We start from the raw sequence: 8,988 nt of genomic DNA on the forward strand, positions 1-8,988 counted from the left end.
ATAGCCAAGCTAGCATTCTGCTTCTGAGCCATGTAGATGTTTGTCACTCTTTCTGGTATTTGTCAATTTTAATACACCTGTGACACAAGTGATATAAGTTACTCCTGACTTGTTTTCAGCCCTTCCTGTTACAGATCATATGTGTTTCCTTGTCTGCTTCATCCAGAGTTTTTGTGAGTTTGTTATGTAGTGTGATCCTTAAGAAACTCTTGAACTTGGTAGCATGAGATCAAATCCTGCTTCTACTTCTTAGTTGTGTGAACTTGCATTTGACACCTTTTCCTTCCGTTTCCCCATTTGAAAATGGGGGTGATAGTAACTTAAATTTTCACTGGCCTCTTAAAGTTATTATCTATCAATTAAACACCTACCATTCATTTGTTGTTTATCTATCTATCTATCTATCTATCTATCTATCTATCTATCTATCTATCTTCTATCTATCAATCATCATCTATCATCATCTATCATCTATCTAACAATCATTAATCTGTCATGTATCTATATAGCTATCTCTCATCTATCACCTGTTTACACATACATCATCCCATCCATCCATTCGATAGCACTGTGATGTACTTGTTATTACTAACATCTTCCCTAAAGAGAACCTACACTCTGGCCTCTGAGTGTCTTCACTTGTGTGGCCTACTGCCCTTTTAAAGCATAATCTGTTCTATAATTTTCCTTTGAATAAAGTATTCTTGCACTTCTGAAAAAAAAGAAGAGAAAAGGAAATTTATAATTATACTACAATACCTCTAGTGTAGTATCTATTTAAAACATTTTATTATTTGTATTTTATGTGTGTGAGTGTGTTGCCTGCATGTGTGTAAGTGCATCTGTGTCATACAATGCCCACTGAGGTTAGAAGAAGGTACCGTATCCCCTGGAACTGGAGTTATAGAAGGTTGTTAGCCTCCATGTGGGTGCTAGAATTCAAATCTGGGTCATCTGCAAGAGCATCCAGTATTCTTAGCCGCTGATGCATCTCTCCAGCCTTGTAGTATCTTTTAGAGCAGACAAACACAAAATGTCCTTTACTACAACAATCACTGAGTGTAAGCAGCAGCTAACACAGCATCAACCTCTCTGTTGCTCCTTTTGTATTACCATCACAGTTGTCTGATGTTTCTGCCCTTTAGAGGTTTTCACCAACTGTGCCCCACCTAACATCAGGAATCACATGCTGTCCTTTGTGTAGTCCTATAATAAGGCCTTCTGGGAAAAATTTACATATATATATATATATATATATTTCTGAAAGAAAATAAACATTATAATTGAGAGGTCTATTAAGATTTTACTGCTTTATTATATTGTCTAGAACATCCAGTACAATGTTAAATATATATAACGAGGTCATTCACCATTCATGTTATATTCCATATAGATCTGTTTGCCTGTTTGTTTAAAATTATTTATTTTTTACATATGTATTGCATGTATTGCCTGCATGTTTGCAGGCACATGCATGCCGTGCCCTCATAGGCTAGAAGACAGTGTCAGATTCCCTGCAACTGTAGTTACATGTTATAAACCACATGTGGGTGCTGGGAATGGAATCTTGGGTTCCTCTAGAAGAGCGGCTTGTGCTCTTAACCACTGAACAGTCTTTCCAGCCCCTGTTTATCTGTTCTTAAAGAAACTTTTGGGGCTGGAGAGATAGCACAGCAGTTAAGAGTATTCACTGCTTTTGCAGAGGATCCAGGTTTGATTCCCAGCACCCATATGGCAGCTAACAACTGTCCTTAACTCCAGTTCCAGGACATTTGATGCCTTCTTCTGACCTCCTTGGGCATTGTGCAACACTGGTCCACTTACACACATGCAGGGGATACACTCATACACATAGAAAGGAAAAGAAACTTTAATCATGAACTCATTTATTATTGCTTGAATTTTAGTGTTTCTTCCTTATTTAATTTTAATATTTTGTTTATTATTTTTATTATATATATGAGTATATCACATACATATAGGTAAGTGCAGTGCATCCATGTGTGCAATGCCCAGGGAGGTCAGAAAAGGGTGTCAGATCCCCCTGGAACTGGAGCTACAGAAGGTTGCTAGCTATCATGTGGTTGCTGGGGATCAATCCCAGGTCGTCTGCAAGAGCAGCCAGTGCTCTTAACTGATGACTATCTCTCCAGACCCTTTCTAATTCATTTAAAAAATTTATTTGTAATCACACCAAGCACAAACATATGGTAGAATGTGTGTTTCCATACATGTGTACGTTGTGGAAAGAGTAAATCAGGTTAATTAATTAAAACTCTTCTAGCAATTTTGAAATATACATTAGCTAATCATACCAGTGCTGTACAATAAAACACTAGAATTTAATCTTTTAGTTTATAATTTTTGTACCTTTGGACTGACATTTCCCCCTTTTTCTTTACCTCCCTATACTTAGTAGCCTTTGAGTGCCAATTTTCTGCTCCCTCTCCTACGAAGTTTACTTTCATACAGCCCCCATATAAGTGAGTGCATGTGCTGACTGTTTCTTTGGCTTATTTCACAGCATAATGGCCTCTAGATTCTTCTGTGTTGTCACAAGTGACAGAACTGTCTTTTAAAGAAAATGAATATGACGCTATTGTATATGTATATTTTTATCAGTACATCAATTATTGATATAAGCTGTGAACATAAAGATATTCAATTTTTCTTCTAATAATTACATGCAAGTCCAAATAATATCTTCTAAGCACTATTTTATATGTTTACTACAAGTTTTTGATACTCCATTTTCAAAATAGTTCCTAATCTCCACTTTCATTTATTATCTGTTTCTATGGGTTGCAAGAGGTGTGCTAATAAAATCCAAATGTAGATTATTTCTACCTACTTTTTCCAATAGTGAAGAATATATTTTGCACCTTATGAATCAATTTAATCATTTAAAATAGGATTTTTTTGCTCATCAAATTGTATATTATGTAACATGTTCTAAGTAATTGAAAATAATGTGTTTTTTTTTAATTGTTAAGAGTTATTGCTCCATGTTAGTTATGGCTTTGTGTTTCACAAATCTAACATTTTTCTTCTGGTTGTTTGGGTTTCATTTTCAATAGTTACTAAGGGATTTGTGCTAAAACTGGTTAGTATTCTGGGGATTTGTCTGTCCTTTCAGCTCTGTAGATTTTCCTTCAACAATTTTGGTGCTATACAACGAGTACTATACAAATTTAGCATCATACTTTAAATTCAGCTCATCTTTATATTGCTGTGATAAACTTATGAGTTAAATAGCTGGACTATGTAATACCCGTGATACGGTGAAATATTATTCTGCTCTTGTCTCTGAGCATGTTTCTGGATGAGCCTGTCATTTCAATCAGTTGACCCAGTTTAACAGTCAGAGTTCTCTGGAGTAACAGTACTCTTTTTTATATAGTCCTTTTTATATCTTAATAAATATATACTAATCTGTATGTTAATAGGTGATTTATTGGGCTGGCATGCATGATACAGTCTGTGTAGTCCAACAAGGGCTGTCTTCACACTGGAGAGTATAAGGACCAGCAGCTTCTCTGTCTATGAGGCTGGATGTCTCAGCAGTCCCAGTCTGGTGCTGAAGGTCTGGAGGATTTCTAAGAGTCACTGGTATTCTGTCCATGTTGGGAAAGTGAAGAAGCCTGGTTCTGATGTCAGGAAGGATGGCAGTGATAGTGGCAGCAACACGGTACATGAACTTGTGAATAGGGTAGATGAACTCACCAGCAAGATGTGAAGACAAGCTGGCCAAAAGTAAATGCATTTCGGACTGTTTTATACCTAGGCTGCCACAGGAAGGTGAGCGTTCTGCCCACAGTTAAGGTTAAGGTGGGTCTCTCTACTTCAATTAGACTAATCAGGAAAATCTGTCTCAAGTGCATCCAGAGTCTTACCTTTTAGTTGATTCTAGATCCAGTCAACCTTAAAAACTAAAATTAACCATCACATCCAGTTAAGGCAGGTTGCTCTCCTCAGTGTGAGAGGCTCTCATCCAATCAAGCAGAAGACTAAGAACGAAAATACTGACCTTTTAAAAATTAATTTTCTACATGCTTGGACAATATATTAGAGTTCTCTACAGAAAGAGAACCAATAGGAAGGGTTTACATTATAAGAGGGGATTTGTTAGGTTGGCTCACATGACCAGAGACTGAATAGTTCTGCAGTGGGCGCTCTCGGGAGTTACTCAGACCAAGGAGCTGGAAGTGTCAGAACAAAATCAAACAATGACATAGCTCCAGCGTAAGGCTGAAGCCCTGGACGTTCCTGGAGGATGGTGGCTGTGAGCCTGTGTTTAGAGGCTGAAGAACTAAAGTTTGATGTTTTCTGGTGATGCTTTAACAACAACAACAAAAACAACAACAACAACAAATCTCTTCTGCTCAAAGAAGCATTAGGGACTTTCCTTTCTGCCTGTCCTTCTGCCTGGGCCCTAAGCCTGTTGGGCAGTGCTGTACACTTTCAAAGTGGGTTAACCCCACTGAGTTTGCAGACCTGTGAGTCAAAGTCTCTGGGAACAACCTCTCACAGACACAATTGGGCATGTGCTGTACTGATGTGTTAGGCATCTTTCAGGTCAGACAAGTTAACAACCAATGCTAACCATCACAGATCAGAACTGAAGCGTCAGTTCTTTCTGGTTTGAAGTCTGCCAGCTTGCAGACTAGAACCACATCCTCTATTCTGCTCTGCCCCCAGCTTTTTGATTGCAGGTCTTGGGGCTTGTTAACCTCAACAACCATTTCAGTCAATTCTTTACAGTAAATCTCTTCCTAACTATAACTATGCTTATATGAACATACTATTTGGTTTTATTCATTTTCTTCATTCTTACTTTCATTAGAAAGAAAGAAATATACAATGTTAGCCATTCTATAGGTCTTTCATTTATATACCTACATTTATTTATAAGTGATATGCCTAGGTTTCAAAAGACTTTATTAACATTTTTATCATTTCTTGAATGAAATAACGAATCTTAAATCTATGAGCCCATGTCCTGAACTTTGTGCTATTTTTATTATGTTTTAATTTTATGAGCATATATGTATACATATACACATATAAACAAGTCAAGCCAATATGGAAATACGTATGCACATTTGATGCATATGCATGCACGCACACCAAACTCCACAGGACATTTTTGTTTAGAGCAGTCCCCATGCATTTGGATTTCCCTAACTCCCATACTTCCCATACTTACCTGCCCTTTCCTATTACTGTGCTTCTGTTTTCTGAATGATGCTGTTATATCCTTTAGTACAGTTACCCTTGAACTGATTTTTCTCAGGTGTTTATTGCAAAAATTCCTTATCAAACATTATTGTAAGGGTATTTTTAGTGGTTATAGTAGTTTAGATTCACTAGTAATTTTTTCAGTATTTTGAAGCTGTCATTTTAGTTTCTTCTGACTGTGTCAGCTGGTATGAACTGTCAGCCTTAGTCTTTGCCACTCCTTGGAAGGAAGCCTCTAGTCACCCTTTCACATTTTGTTTTCTATGTTTTTTCCGCCATGTACGTAGGTGCGTTTTTTTCCATTTATCACAGAACTTTTTGATATTTTTACAGGTTTAATGCTGACGAATTTTTATCTATCTTGGAAAATACATATTCTGTCCATTATAACTTCAAATATTCTTAATTTTTGTTCATCCTGCGATTCGTATTTTACACATGATCAGTATCTAATTTCTATTTTCATTCTCTATATATTTAACTTTTTTCCTACTTTGTATTTATATTGTTTATTTTTCTGCTGATCCATTTCCTACATCCTATTTTGCAATGTTAAATCATTTATTAAATGATCTGAAATTTGAGGTTATATTATAGGCCTGTGCAGTAGCACCCAGGGAACCACATGGGGGTGGGGAGAAGGGGATGACCTGCGAGTGACAGTGACACAAGATGGCAGCCACCACAGGCTTGGGAGTAAAAGTCCCTTGAAGTTTCCAAGAGTTGGAAGAACTGCAAGAAGCCAGAAAGGAGTAGGAGATGGTGCAATTAGCTGGGGTCTAGGAGATAATGAAGACATGATACTTATAAAATGGACAGGGTTGGTAAGTGGGCCTCCAAGAGTGAGCCCAAGAGCCATGTCGGTGCTGGTCAAATGGCAGAATTCCCACAGCATCAAGGTCATCCTGCAAGAACTTCAGCCCCTAAAGATGTTGAACGAGAATCTGAATTGCTGCAGCCCCCGGGAAGAACAGTATTACAGCAATTAATTGCCAGGAGCCCTCCCTCCCAGGTGGCCTCCCTCCCCCATCCAATCTAAGTCTTCACACTGTAGTACACTTTCTCGACACTTTTCATAGACCTCAAAGTACCCGAGCTCCCGCTCCGAGGCAGTCATCTTAAGACAGGTCACACAATCATCTGCTGCTGACACGCCTGGGTCTGCCTTTACCCTCTGCCATAGCCCTGTGTGGTGGCCCTTAGAGTAGATGGGAAGGCTTCAGGTAGGAACCCGCTGGATTACTGCTGGGTTTCAGGGTGCTTTGTCTGCACCCCTGCTTTCTAAGTCTTAAGACACACCTTGCAAGCCATCATCCTCCCCTCACTCCTCCACTTCCACTCTGGGCCAAAGCAGATTGTAACCCTTCACTCCCTCTGAAATTGGCCTTCAGTGAAGGGATTCAGGGGTTCTGGTGTCCTCCCCCCACCTTTACCCAGGCGCTGCTTTCTCCCTCCTCCACGCCCTTGTTGCAGGTCACCTTCCATACTTGCACAACACTTGTTGCGGCCAGAAGCCATCGGATGAGATCGAAAGAGCCTGGTCTCCCCAGTCAGCTCTGGAACCACACTTCACATGCCACCAGCCTGGGTTTTGAGTGTCTGGTCCTTGGCCCTGAGGTCATCCTATGTGCTTTGAGCTCAGGTTTCCCTACGAACAGAACAGTCACAGGGTGACTCAGACCTGTTGGTGCTTAGTCTTGGTACACCTGGAGAGAGGCCCTAGGCATGCAAAGCACACACGGTTCCGAGTCGGTTCCTTTTCATGTAATCGCTTTGCTTTTAAACACAAAGAATGCCACCTGACAACTGGAACAAGAGGCCCTGACCCTGGGAGACTCTGGGTTTGGTACTGCTGCTCCTCAGACCCTCTACAGGGTCTAGGATTGGCAGGCCTGGCCTCCTGGGACACTGCCCCCATCTCCCATTTTTCTGTTCAGGATCCATTAAAGACTGAAATGTGGATGCATGCCGAAATAAAGGCAATTCGTTGTATCCTGGAAAAAAATAGTCATACTATCTATTTCTGAAATAGCTTTTCTAAAATTAAAATTAATTAGTTTAACAACTAAGTAAATGTGTGCATGCTTTGTACAAGTGTTTTTTTTTTTTTTTTTTTTTTTTTTTTTTTTTTTTTTTACAGCTTTGGCTCAGAGAATTTACACCATTTGCTCAAGGACATACAGTAAATTACAGAGCTAAGTTTTGATTCTAAGCCAAATATCTTTTCTTCATTTTGATTAACTGAAATACTCTTTAGCCATTTCTGATTTATTTTTTAATATTGTGAAATTTATTATCATAGTTGTGTTTTTAGATGTTTAATAATGCATGAACCAGTTTGAAGAACTGGGAGTGTTATGTTTGGTTTAGAAAACATGTGTCTATGCAATTTGACAGAAGGAGATTTTGAAGTCTTTAAAATTATTTCTTGGATTTATTTACACTCATTTTATATGAATGAGTATTTTGCCTGCATGCGTGTAAACGTGTATGTGTGGCCACAAGAGGGTGTTGGATGCCCTGGAACTGGAGTTATGTGTGGTTGTTAGATGCTTGTGGTGCTAAGAACTGAACCTGGGTCACCTGAAGAGCAGCCAATGCTCTTAACCACTGAGCCACCCAGCCCTGATTTTGAAGTCTTAAGGTTTTGTGTGCTCTTATGCAAATCTCTTAAACTTTGAGAATATTACTAAATGCATATGAAATTTTATAATTATTTTCTTATTTTATATCATTTTTATTGTAATAATTTTATTTTACATTAAAAAATTGAATACGTGGAGTTCAGACCTCCTCCACTGGGGTAGGTGCTAGGAGCTCAGAAGACCACCAGAGTGTGCTGGGTTCTGGCCTCCCACTGGCCTCCAACAACCAGAGGGCCTGAGAACCCAGGGGACAGCCTGACAACCCCGCGATCCTGCTTCCACGTGGTGGTCCTTTTAATAAGAAGATGCTATACAGCATTCCCTTCTGCATGAAATAACCACCATCACCACAACTTCGGCTGATCCTGATCACTAAACATAGTCACAATTGAGCTTGCTGACGGTTGTGCTCATTCATTAAAGGAGTGCCAAGCAGGGTCACTGAACCCTCACCTGAGTATCCAGCCACTCTTCCCAGCCAACTAGTCCAGCCTTGGAAGACAAAAGAAAAATGAGGAAGAACCAATAGAGGGATGCTTTTGGAAGTCCTTGTCAAGGAACTCCAATGGTCTCTCATATGAACATTTGAAAATTGCCCTGTTCTGACTTTTTTTCTAGTTCCCTGTCTAGAACTTGTAATGCTAATTACTCTTGCCTTTACTTCTCCTTCACATCTCCCTTTCATGATTCAAGGACTTTCTTCTTCCCTTAGAGATAAGAGTTATACAATTTGGGAGTCCTTTAGATAGACCCACTGAGGGGGTATTCCAGTTGCCTCACCCTGTGTCCCTGTTCAGCATGAAAGAAGCCAGAGTGGTCTGCGTCCCAATTCCTTATCAGCAATTTGGGTAACATCTTCAGAGGATGGTGTGATAAGAATAGGAGGTAGGAATTGGCTAGGCAATTAGGGTAGAAAGACCCCAAAGAAAAGCAGACAGTTTCTTAAAGTCCTTGGGCCTGTTAGCAACATACTCTTTTCCAAAGGCTAAAAATGGTAAAAGTGTTTGGGAGCTTGTATTTAATCCTTAAAAGATTTTAGGGTTACCTCTTCAGAGTGGGGAATGTTGGAGGGGATGGAGTGGACATGGATTTGATCATTCATTCA

This window comes from Nannospalax galili, unplaced genomic scaffold, assembly GCF_000622305.1.
Source record: "Nannospalax galili isolate Female #2095 unplaced genomic scaffold, S.galili_v1.0 scaffold449, whole genome shotgun sequence".
NCBI classification, from domain to species: Eukaryota; Metazoa; Chordata; class Mammalia; order Rodentia; family Spalacidae; genus Nannospalax; species Nannospalax galili.